The sequence below is a fragment of the Triticum dicoccoides genome, chromosome 3B (assembly GCF_002162155.2).
Source record: "Triticum dicoccoides isolate Atlit2015 ecotype Zavitan chromosome 3B, WEW_v2.0, whole genome shotgun sequence".
NCBI lineage: Eukaryota > Viridiplantae > Streptophyta > Magnoliopsida > Poales > Poaceae > Triticum > Triticum dicoccoides.
The window spans coordinates 86,633,025-86,650,019 of NC_041385.1; the positions used below are offsets into that span (position 1 = coordinate 86,633,025).

At 51.7% G+C, this 16,995-nt stretch overlaps 1 non-coding gene and 1 pseudogene across 1 annotated transcript; one reads left to right on the forward strand and one right to left on the reverse strand.

The window, feature by feature from the left end:
• Positions 1-1,560: 1,560 nt before the first annotated feature.
• LOC119280876 lies at positions 1,561-3,504 on the forward strand (annotated as a pseudogene).
• A 1,931-nt stretch (positions 3,505-5,435) lies between these two features.
• LOC119283059 lies at positions 5,436-5,656 on the reverse strand. Its single transcript, XR_005139014.1, has one exon. It is a non-coding gene; the product is annotated as a small nucleolar RNA U3 (small nucleolar RNA).
• Positions 5,657-16,995: the final 11,339 nt, after the last annotated feature.

The following is a 16,995-nucleotide window of genomic DNA, read 5'->3' on the forward strand; positions in this document are numbered from 1 at the left end:
CGAAGATTTCTCCTCTCCGGAGCCCCGAATGGACTCCAGATCTGCCCTCCCGAGGAAGAACAGGAGGTGGCGGCGGCTCTGTATCGTAAAACGCGATGAATCCTTCTCTATGATTTTTTTCTCCCCAAACGTGAATATATGAAGTTGGAGTTGAGGTCGGTGGAGGTCCAGGGGGGCCACAAGACCAGAGGGCGCGCCTCAGGGGGGGGGGGCGCCCTCCACCCTTGTGGACAAGGTGTGGGTCCCCTTCTGTTGATTCTTTCACCAATATTTTTTATTTATTCCAAAAAGAATCTCCGTGAAGTTTTAGGTCAATCCGAGAACTTTTATTTCTGCACAAAAATAACATCATGGCAATTCTGCTGAAAACAACGTCAATCCGGGTTAGTTCCATTCAAATCATGCAAATTAGAATCCAGAACAAGGCAAAAGAGTTTGGAAAAGTAGATACGATGGAGACGTATCAACTCGCTGCCATGTCGCCGCCACTTTTCAGCCTCCAGACTTGACCTCCCCGCACCGAACGGCCGTCGCCCCGCCGCGACCAATCTGCCGCTCGATTCCCAGCTGCGCAGCCGGCCATTCGAGTTCCCGCCACCGCATTTGACCTCCCGACTCTCGCCGCTCGTCCGCCGGCTCACTTACTGCCGTCGCTCTGTCTATCGACGCTCCTACCGACTCTCGGCGCTCGTCTGCTGACGCTTTTGCCGACTAGTTTTACATCTTGAAATGCATCATCTGTTGGAGTAGGAATTTTACATCACCAAATATACATCATCTGTTGGAGTTAGGACTTTGTTGAAGATGTAAAAAGCTTTTCTTTCAACCTCATTTCTCTATTATTGGACTACTCTCTGTCATGTCCCGATGATTGACATAATCTCTGACCAAAGCACCGTACCGGCCGTATCAGTCACCCATCTCTGGGGTCGTTTCATATAGAAGCATTCATAGGCACACACACATTTGTCCACCGCACGTAGGAACCTTCTAATGAGCCACGCTAGCTGTCCATTTTATCGTCCGTAATGAATAAAAGCAGGCTGTCTTTTCCAAGCGATCCTTGTACTCTCCGGCCATGAACCAGCTGGTATCTACTCCATTCATTCCATAAGACCGTGTATTGTTAAAAACCTCTTATGTTATGTTATTTTATACTCCCTCCGTCCTAAAATTCTTGTCTTCGATTTGTCTAAATACGGATGTATCTTGTCACGTTTTAGTGTTAGATGCTTCTCTATCTAGATAAATTTAAAACAAGAATTTTGGGATGGAGGGAGTAGAAATGTTGGCATTACATAAGAGCGTGTAGTTTATCTACATAGTACATGGATTATATCATTTGTATGCTTTTATATGGATCTAAGGTTTCTTTCTAGGATGAGGTATACCGATGCAGAGGAATAAATTTTAGACGTGAGTGATCACAGTCCCCAAACGTGTCCGGATGCGTTTGCTGGCGTTTGAGGGGCTGTAAAGATAAAAAACGGAGTGAGTATCTTTTAAAGTACTCCCTCCATCCGATATGTATTCCATTCCACCGCGCCACCGCATATCATGCATAACGCCGTATCATCCAGTTTGGGAAGTTCTCATCGTAGGTCCAGCTTGCGCAAGAAGACGCCCGCCACCGCTATAAGCGCGCGGCGCATCTATGATCTATGAGTCGTTTCCTACCCCTCTGGCTCTCCAGCAAACAACCAGTAAGTGCGGTGCCGGCAGATCGGGATGGACGAGGCAAGCTCAGACGCCGCCGCAAAGGCCGCGGCCGTGCGGGCTGTCGCCGTTTCCTGGGTTGCGCCGTCGATGCTCGGGGAGGGGCAGCGCGGGGAACGCCTGAAACTTTCCTTCCTTGATTCGTTGTGGGTCGTGCTGCCTCCGATCCAGCGGGTGTTCCTGTACCAGCTTGGGGAGGACGGCGGCGACGGCTTCCAGTTCCAGGCGGTGGTCGAGCGACTCAAGCGCGCTCTCGCGGACACGCTGGCGCACTACCTCCCCCTGGCGGGGACGCTGGAGTACGAGGTGGAGACCGGGGACGCCTTCGTGGACTGCACCAACGCCGGGGTCGCCTTCCTCGAGGCCGAGCCGCCGAGGGCGACATGGATGTGCGGCGTCTAGCTGGCGACGAGGCGCACGACATCCTCGCATTCCTGAGCCTCGTGCCGGAGCTGGATGCCCGGGTGCTCCCGGCGCCCGTGCTGTCAGTACAGGCTACTCGTCTAAGCGCCGGCCTGGCGGTCGGCCTGTCCGTGCACCACGCCGTTGCCGACGGACGCGCCGTGTGGCGATTCATGGAGGCATGGTCTTCCGCTTCCCGTGAGGGCTCCCCAGTCACCAAGGTCCTCGGCCCGCCACACTACAGCCGCGACGTCATCCATCACGCGAACGCCGACGAGCTCGCCCGCGAGATGCTAAAGACCGTCGGGCCCAATCTCCCAGAGGTAATTAAACATACTACTCGTATAATCTTATCTACTGGAGTATATATTGCTATTATTTGTGGACAGTACTTGTTGCAGCTCCGTCTACCTCCACTCCGTCCGTAGCTTTGTCAACTTCTGCTTGCTACGTCAACCAAAGTGCACCATGCGAACCGTATGCTTTCCACCTCCGAGGCTCCAACATAGATGACGAAACTGCATTGCGCGGAACAATTTTCAGAGCCATGAATGAAAGAATCCTGAATTCGTGACCATCAAGCCTTGTGATTTGTTTACCAGGAAAAGACATTGACATACATCCTCGCAGGTGAGAGGACAGCACGACTTCAGCCAGCGGTTCCTGCTGGCGCGCCGGACGTTCTACCTCGGCACCGACGACATCCAGTCGCTTAGGCGGCGGATCGACGACCTCGCCTCCGCCGAGGCTGCCGCCGCCGGTGGCGACGCGCCCAAGCTGAAACCGGTGTCGACGTTCGTGGCGCTGGCGGCGCTGAGCTGGACGGCGTTCGTTCGTTCCAAGGGGCTCGGCGCCGGGGACGACACGTACCTGGTGTTCCTCGCCGACCTGCGCTCCCGCCTCGACCCGCATGTGAGCGAGGCTTACCTCGGCAACTGCGTGCGCGCGTGCCTGGCGAGCTGCGCCGACGCGGCGGATCTCCTCGGCCAGGCGGGCATCCTCCGCGCGGCGCGGGCTGTGCAGGCCGCGGTGGCGGAGATGGAGGCGGCGCCGCTGTCCGGGACGGACAAGGGGTGGATGCAGAAGCTGATGCGGCTGCCGTTTCAGCGGCTGACGAACGTGGCGGCGAGCCCTCGATTCAGGGCCTACGAGGCGGCTGACTTCGGGTTCGGCAAGCCCGCGCGCGTGGAGCTGGTATCCATGAACCACGACGGCGAGATGGTGCTCGTCGGCGGCCGGCGAGATGGCGAGGTGCAAGCCTCCGTGTCGATCGACCCGGCGCACATGGACGCATTCAAGGCCTGCATCCACGGGTAGATAAATTTTCAGGGGCCCGTCCGGCCGGGCGCTGTTGGGAATTTAATCTGAACTTGCAAAGTAATGGAGGGGAGATCTAGTCTGTTTTTTCTCAGAAATTGCCTTTGGTGACCGAGCTCACCGAAGGCCTCCAGATTCAAAATTCAAATTTTATCAAAATTCATATTTTTACATTTCAAAGAGTTCTGAAAAAAGTACGGATATACATGACGCCATAACACACTTGTGTGTAAATTTTTAAGGCAAGAAATGTTGAAATGAGGGTTGTGCAAATAAAGACAAATCTAAGGCTGTTTAACCATGATACTATTAATCCTATCAGGTCATGAATTTGTCTTTTTTGTACAGGTCGCATTTTAACGTATTTCATCATGAAATTTTACACACATATGGGTTACGTCCTTACATACACGCATATATTTTTCAGAATTTTTTGAGTCATAAATGTTTGAATTTGAATTTTTCAAAAATAAAAGCCTCCATGGATCTCGGCCTCCAAAACGCCATTCTTGTTTTTTCTCCGCTTTATAGATATAAAGCAATCACAACCTACATACAACAAAAGGGTAAGTCTTCACCATGTTTAGCTATTTGTTTGTTCAATCACATTTTGAACTGATTCAGCAACAAAGGTACATGTATATCAGCACTAGTGGTTGGGATTGTGCACACTAAACATGCTATCATATTTGTTACCGCGGCTTAGTTTAGCGAGCGTGACAGTTACATGCTAGTGGTTAAAAATATAAGGCACAACAATATAACTACAATAGAAAAAGTGTCCATTCATAAAGCAGAGCAAGCCTAAACTGTACAAATAAAGCTCGCGTAAGTATATTACTTGCAGGCAGAAGGAGCGGCGGCACTCCTCTCCCCTGCAAGATGCCCGTGTAAAGTGCATGTGTTGTTTTTACAATCATGTTGCTCTCACAATTTCATATACAACAAATATCTAATCATAATTTTTTGTCCGTGTTGACACCCAATTTTGACATGGTCAAGAACTTAATTAAGATGACCTCAAATGGAGAAGTGGTCTACATAAAAAAGTTCCGTATTATCAACGTGAACATCTTTAAAGTTTGGGCCATCGCCGTCCGATTTCCTCTCGATGGCCGAAACTATGCTCAAAATACTAAGATCTTATATTCAGAGTACAGTTTGGCCTATTAAGCCCCCAAGACGACCTCAAATGGAAAACTGACCTACATAGATTGTCTTCGTCTCGTTGAAACGATCGATTTTGATATAAAAATCGCCCAAATCCAAATTCATATGCAAAAGTTAGAGCAATCGGAGTACAGTCCTGTCACGAGCCAAGTTGTGGCGCGCCCCACCAGACGCATGTCTGATGGGTAGCGCGAGGGAACATATGTTTTGCGTGACCTCTTTGACCCTTAAGATGACATCTGATAAAAAAATATTCAACATGAGAGTTGTTCGTATCGTCGAAACGGTCAAGATTGCTTTTGGAATCGTTTTCATCCGAGGTCGTTTATCACCTCAAAAATTATCCGGAAGGTGCAGCCAGTTTAAACCGAACAATTTTGGAAAGTTCGGACAAAACCGATCCGAATTTGACTAGGGTTTTGGATGTGAATCCAAGACTTTTCCTTGCACGGGAAGTCCAACCACCTCTTATGTACCTAAAGGGTGACGGCCGATTGAACAACAACACACAATCGAACAAATCATCTACTACTTTTTACCTTTACTTTTATCTCTCTTCCTTGTTCTTCTTCTTCCTCGTTCTTCGTTCGTTCTTCTTCATTGCAGGGCGGCGAACCTCGAGGCCCTAGGGGCGATCAGGTTGACCTAGGGCAGCCCATAGCCGTCTCGCGCCCTGACGGGGTCCCTCCTGGGCGTGTTGGGTTTCGGGTCCAGAAAAGCATCCGTCGGATTGCTTGCGTACCGCGCTTCCGGACGGGTCTCCTTGGACGTGAGCTGCGGTGCATCACCCTCGGCGTTGGAGGTACACGGTGACGTGTTCATGTGCGAACAGTCTGTCAGACAACCTCTGGGCCACCCGACACAGGCGTGAGAGCCAGGCAGGAACGATCCTCTACAGCCATCGGATTGCCCCATCAGGAAAATCCTGGCCGTTAATCACGCTCTGGCCCAGAGACAGAATGCATCAAGCAGACTGAAGTGCTTGCCTCCTTGTTGGTAAATGATGCAGCGGTACGAGCCTATAGAACAGATCATGTTCAAGTAAGCCCAAACGGTTGACAAAAGGTATGGAAAATTTCCATGGCAACAACCGATTTATCTTCAACACTCAAGGTTTCATCTTCTTGTGGGCAACAAAGTACACTGGATCACTCTAGATATTATAGCAATAAAATACAGCCATGGTAATTCTACCATGTTTATCTGACAAAATAGGGATAACTGGCAGATGATATTATGATAAAGAAAAGACTATTGCAAACCATTAGATTTTTGCATTTTTCTGCTAGTTTATCTGAACATTGATGGTACACCTCTGTTGCTAGAAGAGTGGCTACTGGCTGAACTGAGGATGTCCGTAGATCGGCGAGCCTAAGCAGCAGCTTCTTGGTCCTCACATGCCCTGTGACACTACTCGAAAAAAGCCTAGCAGTAGCGCGGGTTATATGCTTATTAGTAGCGCGGGTGACCACGCTACTGATACGGCGCTACAGCTACTTATCAGTAGCGCGGCCTGACCAGCGCTATTGCTAACTAGGGATAGCAGCAGCGTTTGTCTGAAACACGCGCTGCTGATAAGAGCTGCAGCGCCCTTGTGCAAAGAGCGCTACTGCTAACAGCTCGCTGCTTCTAATGCCATACCCCACGCTACTGTTATTAGTTTTTGAAAAAAAAATCCACATTTTGTGCTGCTGAATTTTGTTTTGGGCTTTATACAATAATCTCTAGCATATCATACACATACAAATGTAGTCATAGCATATACATAGCGATACAAGGTGGTCATCATCATAATCATCATCCAACAGAAAGTGGTCTTTCATCATCATTTTGAAAACAGCGATACAAGTCTCGAATACTTGCAACTACATCGTCATCCATCTAAACAATGATATACGCGAGAAGAGCTATCACTATGAGTGAGAGCGGAACTATGCTGTACATGAGGCGGCTGTTATGAGTCCTTTCTCGCGCTAGCATGAACCTCGAGTAACTATCTTCTGCTTCTTGTCTGCTTTTGAAGCCTTTATGGCTGGCGCCCGAGACCCCATTCATTTGCGCCTGACACGCAGGCCACTCGTCGTACACCCCCGGAACCTTCCCTTTCTACACGACATAGCACTGCTTCTTCGCCATCAAGAAGCTAGGTACCTGTTAGAGATGCATCTTCATCAAGAGAATGTACAATCATATGGAACAAAATGTACTAGAGCAATGCGAAAAAGAAAGGGTTAGCAACTAGATGCAACATATAGTACGCAAACTAATTAACTAGAGGTACGCAGGTCATCGTACCCAAACTAACAAAGTAGCATTAGGCAAGTTCGGCAGGGACCGTAGACATCACAAAGTTTCATCGCTACAGAAAGTATACAAGTTCAACCGACACATATCATCATCATCGGCATCGTAAATCACTACAAGTTCCATCCTTCCATATCATCGAGGATGGACCCTAACTTCTTGAATGGCGTGAGGTCATGACATTGCATGCCTATGCGAGTTCGGACGTCAGCTCGCAATATAAGGCCGTGTTGGAACATCCCCTTCTCATCGACGACTTCTTTCATGATGATCATTGAGGGAGTTTCGGACTAGGGGGTGTCCGGATAGCCGAACTACCATCATCGGCCAGACTCCAAGACTATGAAGATACAAGATTGAAGACTTCGTCCCGTGTCCGGATGGGACTTTCCTTGGCGTGGAAGGCAAGCTTGGCGATACGGATATGTAGATCTCCTACCATTGTAACCGACTCTGTGTAACCCTAGCCCTCTCCGGTGTCTATATAAACCGGATGGCCTTAGTCCATAGGACGAACAACAATCATACCATAGGCTAGCTTCTAGGGTTTAGCCTCCTTGATCTCGTGGTAGATCTACTCTTGTAACCCACATTATCAATATTAATCAAGCAGGACGTAGGGTTTTACCTCCATCAAGAGGGCCCGAACCTGGGTAAAAACATCGTGTCCCTCGTTTCCTGTTACCATCCGCCTAGACGCACAGTTCGGGACCCCCTACCCGAGATCCGCCGGTTTTCACACCGACATTGGTGCTTTCATTGAGAGTTCCTCTGTGTTGTCACCGATAGGCTCGATGGCTTCTTCGATCATCAACGGCGATGCAGTCCAGGGTGAGACCTTCCTCCCCGAATAGATCTTCGTATTCGGCGGCTTCGCACTGCGGGCCAATTCGCTTGTCCAGCTGGAGCAGATCGAATGCTACGCCCCTGGCCGTCAGGTCAGATTTGGAAGTTTGAACTTCATGGCTGATATCCGCGGGGACTTGATCCTCGACGGATTCGAGCCACAGCCGAGCGTGCCGTACTGTCACGATGGGCATGATTTAGCTCTGCAGCCGGACAGTACCCTGGAGGCCGCACTCGAACCCGCTCCGATCTTCGACTCGGAGCCGGCTGCGCAGACCAAGGATGGATGGCTAGACACCACCTCGGGGGCTGCAACCTCTACGGCGATAGAACCGAACACCGATCTTGTCCCCCATGAAGCCCGTGGCTCCGAGGTGCCGGACTCCTTGCCGGACTCCGGACCTCCCGCGCCCCCTCCAGTCGAATCCGATTGGGCGCCGATCATGGAGTTCACCGCGGCGGACATCTTTCAACACTCACCTTTTGGCGACATCTTGAGTTCGCTAAAGTACCTCTCGTTATCAGGAGAGGCTTGGCCGGACTGCGGCCAGGACGGTTGGGATGCGGACGACGAAGAAATTCAGAGCCCACCCACCACCCACTTGGTAGCCACTGTCGACGACCTAACCGACATGCTAGATTACGACTCTGAGGACATCGACGGTATGGACGACGATGCCGGAGACGACCAAGAACCAGCGCCCACCGGGCACTCGAAAGCCACCTCTTCATACGACATATACATGGTGGATATCCCAAAGGATGGGAACGGCGAAGGAATAGCGGAGGATGACCCCTCCAAGAAACAGCCCAAGCGCCGGCGTCAGCGGCGCCGCTCTAAATCCCGCCATAGCAAGAATGAGGATTCCGGCACCGGAGACAATAATACACCGGATAGCGCCGAAGACAACCCACTCCAGCAAGATCCAGCACAGGAGGAGGGGGACGCCAGCCCTCATGAGAGAGCGGACGAAGAAGAGGTAGAGGAGTATATGCCTCCCTCCGAAGACGAGGCAAGCCTCGACGACGACGAATTCGTCGTACCTGAGGATACCGTCGAACATGAGTGTTTCAAACGCAGGCTTATGGCCACAGCAAACAGCCTCAAGAAAAAGCAGCAACAGCTTAGAGCTGATCAAGATCTGCTAGCCGACAGATGGACCGAAGTCCTCGCGGCCGAAGAGCATGAACTCGAACGCCCCTCCAAAAGCTACCCCAAACGTAAGCTGCTCCCCCGATTAGAGGTGGAGGCATATGATCTCGCTTCACCAGGAGACAATACGGCTGATCGACCACCCCGTGGTCGCGACAGAGAGGCCTCAAGGCCCTTAACAAGACCCGTACCCCGACATCGCTCGAAAAGCACAAGGCCACAGGGGAACACTCCGGACCTGCGAGACATATTGGAGGATAAGGCAAGACAATCAAGTTCGATCTATGGATCACGTGGGCGCCCCACGATACGTGACGATCACCGTCACCCCAGACACAGTAAGTCCGGCCGGGCCGAACACAACAGACAAAGCTATTTTGAGCTCCGTCGCGATATCGCCCAGTACAGAGGCGCCGCACACCCATTGTGCTTCACAGATGAGGTAATGGGTCATTAAATCCCAGAAGGGTTTAAACCCGTCAATATTGAATCTTATGATGGCACAACAGACCCCGCGGTCTGGATCGAGGACTATCTCCTCCACATCCACATGGCCCACGGAGACGATCTCCACGCCATCAAATATCTCCCACTCAAACATAAAGGACCAGCCCGGCACTGGCTTAACAGCTTGCCAGCAGAGTCAATCGGGAGTTGGGAGGACCTGGAAGCTGCATTCCTCGATAACTTCCAAGGCACGTACGTGCGACCACCAGATGCAGATGACCTAAGCCACATAATTCAGCAGCCAGACGAATCGGCCAGACAATTCTGGACACGGTTCTTAACCAAGAAAAACCAAATCGTCGACTGTCCGGATGCCGAGGCCCTCGTGGCCTTCAAGCATAACATCCGCGACGAGTGGCTTGCCCGGCACCTGGGACAGGAAAAGCCGAAATCCATGGCAGCCCTTACATCACTCATGACCCGCTTCTCTGCGGGTGAGGACAGCTGGCTAGCACGCAGCAACAACCTCAACAAAAATTCTGGCAGTCCGGATATCAAGGACCGTAGTGGCAGGTCGCGTCGCTACAAAAACAAATGCCGCATTAATGGCGATAACAGTGAGGATACGGCAGTCAATGCCGGATTCAGAGGCTCTAAACCCGGTCAACGGAAAAAGCCATTCAAAAGAACAACTCAGGGTCTGTCCAATTTGGACCGAATTCTCGACCGCTTGTGCCAGATACATGGCACCCCTGAAAAGCCAGCTAACCACACCAATAAGGACTGTTGGGTATTCAAGCAGGCAGGCAAGTTAATTGCCGAAAACAGCGACAAGGGGCTACATAGCGACGACGAGGAAGAGACCCGACCGCCGAACAATGGAGAAAAGAAGGGTTTCCCCCCACAGGTGTGGACGGTGAACATGATATATGCCACGCACATACCCAAAAGGGAGCGGAAGCGTGCACTCAGGGATGTATACGCAATGGAGCCAGTTGCCCCGAAGTTCAATCCATGGTCCTCTTGCCCGATCATCTTTGACCGAAGGGACCACCCCACCATCATTCGCCATGGTGGGTTCGCCGCATTGGTTCTAGACCCAATCGTCGATGGATTTCATCTCACCAGGGTCCTGATGGACGGCGGTAGCAGCCTAAACCTGCTTTATCAGGACACGGTGCGCAAAATGGGCATAGACCCCTCAAGGATTAAACCTACCAAGACGACCTTTAAAGGCGTCATACCAGGTGTAGAAGCCAATTGTACAGGCTCAGTTACACTGGAAGTGGTCTTCGGATCCCCGGATAACTTCCGAAGCGAGGAGTTAATCTTCGACATAGTCCCGTTCCGCAGCGGCTATCATGCCTTGCTCGTACGTACCGCGTTCACAAAGTTCAACGTGGTGCCGCACTACGCATACCTCAAGCTCAAGATGCTAGGCCCTAGAGGAGTCATCACGGTCAACGCAAACACTGAACGCTCCCTCCGAATGGAGGAACATACAGCGGCTCTCGCGGCAGAAGTACAAAGCAGCCTGTTAAGGCAATTCTCGAGTTCGGCTACTAAGCGGCCGGACACAGCTAAGCGTGCCCGGAGTAACCTACAACACGACCACCTGGCACGTTCCGAGCACGCGTAGCAGTGCGGCCCCAACCCCAGCCCCTGTAAAACATTAAGACAGACCCTTCGCGTACTCTATTACGCTCTGAAGATACCATGGGCATGGGGCAAGGGGCTTGACCACGATAAGCCCAGACTGCGGCTCAAACGCACCAAGGGCTCTTAAGTGTGTCGTTTCTTTTTCTTTTCCTTTTTACCTACAGGACTCCGTTCGTCAGAGGCCCTGTCCGGCAGCAGACATGCCGAACCCACCATGCAACAGCCAGGGAAGGAGAAAGGCTACAACGAAAATCCAGGTGGTCTCCATTATGAGCATTAAATCTGTTTTATGCATTATTCCGTAGCCTATCCCTGGAGGGGGACATGTTAAACAGTCCCATCCCTTGCTTACCGCACCACTTGTATCGTCCTGCACTTACAGCAGTTTTTATTGAATACAACAATGCAGCACATTTTTGCTTCTAATTGCATTTCTTTCTTACACATATGTTCATCTATGACATGTTGCATCCGTACGTTTTGGTATGGCTAAATACACCAGGGGCTTATGTTTCCCGCGTTATGGTGTGATAAGTCTGAACACTTTCACAAGTGCGGCACCCTGAACTTATAGCATTATATGCATCGGCTCCGAATCATGTTCTTGGGTCAATAGTTGGGTTTGCCTGGCTCCCATGTTTTGGTACCTTATGTTCCGTTTTATCGGCTAAGGTAGCACTGGGAGAACCACTGCGATTGCGCCCTAGTTGAGCTGGGTTAACGCCTCAGTGGAGAAAGCTAAAACTGACCATCATGATGAGGCGAGAGCTGGTCGCTGTTCGAGAGGTTCTTTGCGAGTCCCTAAAGACTTATGCCGCTTCGAGCGAGGAGCCGGATTCTGTCCGGTCAAGGCGTGGATAGCGCCCCAAATTCGGCCTTCCAAAAACTAGGGGCTTCGCCGAAATTTAAAATTATAGAATTCTATGGCTAAGTGAGAGTGTTCAAGCATTATAAGTCCGGTTGCCTTGTTCGTTGTGTCGAGCGCCTCCCTAGATGGACCCATAAATGGGAACAAGAGCGCTCGAGTTTATCCCGAACACCCCAGCACTCGTGGCATGGGGGCTGAAGCCGACGACTTGCCATCTCTCAGATTTGATAAACAGCCGCACAGAAGGTAATATTATAAATTAACAAGCGTTGCTTAGCGCATATGAACCAAGTTTTCAGCGCACAGGATAACAAAATGCGAGTCTACTCAAATATTACATCTTTGGAGCACTCACCCGCAATAGTGCGGGTGCCCTTCAGCACACTCCTATAATACATCTCGGGCGTGTGATGCTCCTCGCCCTCTGGTGGGGGGGTCCGTCATAAGCTTCTGGGCATCCATCTTGCCCCAGTGCACCTTTGCACGGGCAAGGGCCCGACGCGCACCCTCAATACAGGCGGAGTGCTTGATAACTTCAACCCACGGGCACACGTCCACCAGCCGCCGCACCAGGCCGAAGTAGCTCCCAGGCATAGCCTCCTTAGGCCACAGCCGAACTATGAGGCCCTTCATGGCTTGTTCGGCCGCCTTGTGGAGCTCGACCAGCTACTTCAGCTGGTCGCTAAGGGGCACCGGATGTCTGGCCTCAGCATACTGAGACCAGAAGACCTTCTCCGTTGAGCTCCCCTCCTCGGCCCGGTAGAATGCGGAAGCATCGGACACGCTGCGGGGAAGATCTGCGAACGCTCCTGGAGAGCTCCGAATTCTGGTAAGCGACAGGTAATTAACACTCACATGCTTACTTTGCATGAAAAATGCCTTACCCGCTGCTATTTTCTTCACCGCCTCTATCTCCTGGAGGGCCTTGTAGGCTTCGGCCTTAGCGGCTTTGGCACTCTCAAGAGCCGTTGCAAGCTCAGACTCTCAAGTCTTCGAGTCACGCTCCAGGCTCTCATGTTTCTTCATGAGATCCTGGAGCTCTTGCTATACCTCCGCCACCCGCGCCTCCTGTTTCTCTCGCTCGGTGCGCTCCGCAGCAGCATTGCGTTCGGCCGCGGCCACCGCCTCTTTCAGGGTCGCCACCTCGTTCGTGGCCCCTGCAATACCCCAATTATCCTTGTCATTTTTCTTGCAACCAAAATCCTTTTCTGTAAGGTACAATTTTCATAAGGTATTACTCACCTTCTTTTTCCTCGAGCTGCTTCTTGGCATGGCCGAGCTTGTTCTCGGACCGCTCGAGGTTTTCCTTCAAAGTTTTGACCTACGCAGTCAGTGCGGCAGAGGTCAGCAGCACAGCCTGCAATCCCATATTGACATATTTTCATGACTCCTGCGATTATCTCTCTAAAGATCCTCAGTCCGGCTTTTCTTTCCGAACACCAAACCGAGCATCAGGGGTTACTGTCTATGCGGTACCATTTTACATATATTGAAATTCTTACCTCAAAGCCTGTTAGAAGGCTGCTGCAGGCTTCGGTCAGCCCGCTCTTGGCGAGCTGAACCTTCTGAATCACCGCACTCATAACAGTGCGGTGTTCCTCTTCGATGGAGGCGCCATTGAGCGCCTCCAGCAAATTATCCGGCACCTCCGGTTGGACGGAGGCAGCCGGCGTCGCGGTCTTGCCCTTCTTACGAAGGGATCACCCGCCGGACTCCGGAGCCACTATGGGTTCCGGGGCTGAGTCTGGTGCAAAGTCCGGGAGGTTGTCCTGCGACACCTCCGGGGCCCTCTCCTCCTGGTGGGTCCCTTCCTGGGATCCCACCTCGGCATCGTCCGCATCACGGGGGGTGGAGGCAGTCGGAAGAGAATCCATATCTGACGCCCCTAAGGACCCGCTCGACGAAGTGGGGAGATCATCCTTTGGCGGACTGCAGGGTTGTATGCGGCATTAGAAAGACATAATGTGGCGGAAAGCGAAAACCTTGAAGTTATTCGGGAGTCCGGATACTAACGATCTCGCCAGAGGCTTGGCCCTTGGAGGCCACCCCTCGTCGTCGTCACTGGCGTTGGCGGAACAGTCCGGGGGAAGAGTTTTTCCCCTCTTGGACCCTTCGGCCTCCCTTGTTGGGGAGGCCTTCCTTTTCTTCCCTCCCCCCGCTGGGGGAGAGGCTTTCTTCTTCTCCTCCTCGCCTTGGTGGGAGGAGTCGTCCTCGGATTCATCGTCCGATAGCACCTGAAAACGGGGACTCAGCACCTGAAAACGGGAACTCTTCCGAGTCCCCGTGGCCTTCTTCTTGGCCTTCTTCTCCGGCACCATGTGGGGTGCCGGAGCCAGCCGCCCCGTTAGGCGGGCGTCAGCTGGGTCCTCTGGCAATGGGCCCGGACAGATAGCCTGTGAGGCCTTCTTCAGCCAGTCCTGTCAAAGGAAAGGGAGTTTAGATCCCGCATAGAGTCAAACTATGAATAACAAGCATCCCGTAAAGGACAATATCACTTACCTCGTCAGCTGGACGCTGCGAGCTGAATCCGCGATCTTCGGTAGCAGATGCGGGAGCCTCGGCGTCCTTGAACAGCACCTTCCATACCTCTTTGTACGTAGTGTCGAAGAGCCCATTCAAAGTCTTGTGCTGCGCCGGATCGAACTCCCACATATTGAAGCCCCGTCGTTGGCACGGGAGAATCTGGCGGATGAGCATGACCTGGACTACGTTGACAAGCTTGAGATTCTTGTCCACCAGCTTTTGGACGCAGGCTTGGAGTCCGGTCAGCTCCTCCGAATCGCCCCAAATCCGGCCGCTCTCTTTCCAGGAGGTGAGCCATGTGGGGATGCCGGATCTGAATTCGGGGGCCGCTGCCCATTCGGGATCACGCGGCTCGGTGATGTAGAACCACCCCGATTGCCACCCCTTGATGGTTTCCACAAAGGTGCCCTCCAGCCACGTAACATGGGACATCCTGCCCACCATGGCGCCTCCGCACTCTGCTTGGCTGCTCTTCACAACCTTCGGCTTGACACTGAAGGTCTTGAGCGACAAGCCGAAGTGGGGCTGGATGCAGAGGAAGGCCTCGCACACGATGATAAACGCCGAGATGTTGAGAATAAAATTCGGGGCCAGATCATGGAAATCTAGGCCGTATTAGAACATGAGCCCCCGGACAAAGGGATGAAGTGGGAAGCCCAGTCCGCGGAGGAAATGGGGAAGGAATACTACCCTCTCATGGGGCCTTGGGGTGGGGATGAGCTCTCCCTCTTCGGGGAGCCAATGCGCGATGTCGCTGGACAAGTATCCGGCGCTGCGCAGCTTCTGGATATGCCCCTCCATGACGGAGGAGGCCATCCACTTGCCTCCCGCTCCGAACATGTTTGGAGAAGGTTGAGGTGAGATGTGCGGGCTTGGGCGCTAGAGCTCGAGTTCGCAGAGATGGATAAGCCAAGGAGGAAGAAGGCGCAGGTAAAAAGGTTGGATCTTTATCCCCTTATATGGGCGAACAGAAACATGCGTCCCCACCGGCCTGATAAAACTCGCTTATCTCCCAAGCGCCGCAATCAATGGCGCGGTTGGGTTACCCACGTCCGTATTGATGGGAATCCCGGAATAAGGGGAACATGATCTCTGCTTCGACAAGACGTGCCAAGGAAACCGCCTCGCTAAACACGCTGAGGTGGAACAATAAAAACAATTCGAGTAAAGGCTTGGAAGTGGTGTGACGTTACGCCGCAGAATATGTTAGCAGATTGATCTTGTGTAATATTATTCTCTCTACGGTGGTATGTGGAATTTATTTTTGCAGAGCCGGACACTATCCTGGTGTTCACAATCTTCTATAAATTATTCGGAGGAGGAACCCGTCTTGCAATGCCGAAGACAATATGCGCGCCGGACTCGTCGTCATTGAAGCCTGGTTCAGGGACTATTGAGGGAGTTCCGGGCTAGGGGGTGTCCGGATAGCCGAACTACCATCATCGGCCGGACTCCACGACTATGAAGATACAAGATTGAAGACTTCGTCCCGTGTCCGGATGGGACTTTCCTTGGCGTGGAAGGCAAGCTTGGTGATACAGATATGTAGATCTCCTACCATTGTAACCGACTCTGTGTAACCCTAGCCCTCTCCGGTGTCTATATAAACCGGATGGCCTTTGTCCATAGGATGAACAACAATCATACCATAGGCTAGCTTCTAGGGTTTACCCTCCTTGATCTCGTGGTAGATCTACTCTTGTAACCCACATTATCAATATTAATCAAGCAGGACGTAGGGTTTTACCTCCATCAAGAGGGCCCGAACCTGGGTAAAAACATCGTGTCCCTCGTCTCCTGTTACCATCTGCCTAGACGCACAGTTCGGGACCCCCTACCCGAGATCCGCCGGTTTTGACACCGACAATCATCGCAATGTCCCTTTGGATGTGAAAGAAGTCATCTCTAAGTTTATAATCCGCTTCTCCATGAGATTCTACCCACTTGCGGATATGATCATCATTTCTGTTTGTGATGCGAAGATTTTGGTGATCCATGCTGAACTCAATCATGAGATGGAGGATGTAGAATCCATCTTTCTTGCTTGGTTTTGGGACATGGATGCAGCAGAAGTTAGTTTTATGCGTGAAACCCGTCTTCTTGTTCCTTTGTTTCCTGATCTGCAGGTGGCCACCCCTAATGCCGAAGCCTTCGAGAGCATTATCTAGAATATTCATTATGTGGGTGTAGTCCTTCTTCTCGTAGTTTCTAGTAGGATCTAAATACACGGTGTGGGAGACTCGCGGGTAAAGAACGATAAGGACGGCAATGCCCGTTGCTGCGGGGTAAAAGACACCTCAAATTATTCTCCATATGAGCGAGAAGGAATGATTGAAATGTATGAAAGGGCTGTCCGGAACTGACTGTTGGGGAACGTGGTAATTTCAAAAAAATTCCTACGATCACGCAAGATCTATCTAGGTGATGCATAGCAAAGAGAGGGGAGAGTGTGTCCACGTACCCTCATAGACCGAAAGCGGAAGCGTTAAGTAACGCGGTTGATGTAGTCGAACGTCTTCACGATCCAACCGATCAAGTACCGAACGCACGACACCTCCGTGATCTGCACACGTTCAGCTCGGAGACGTCC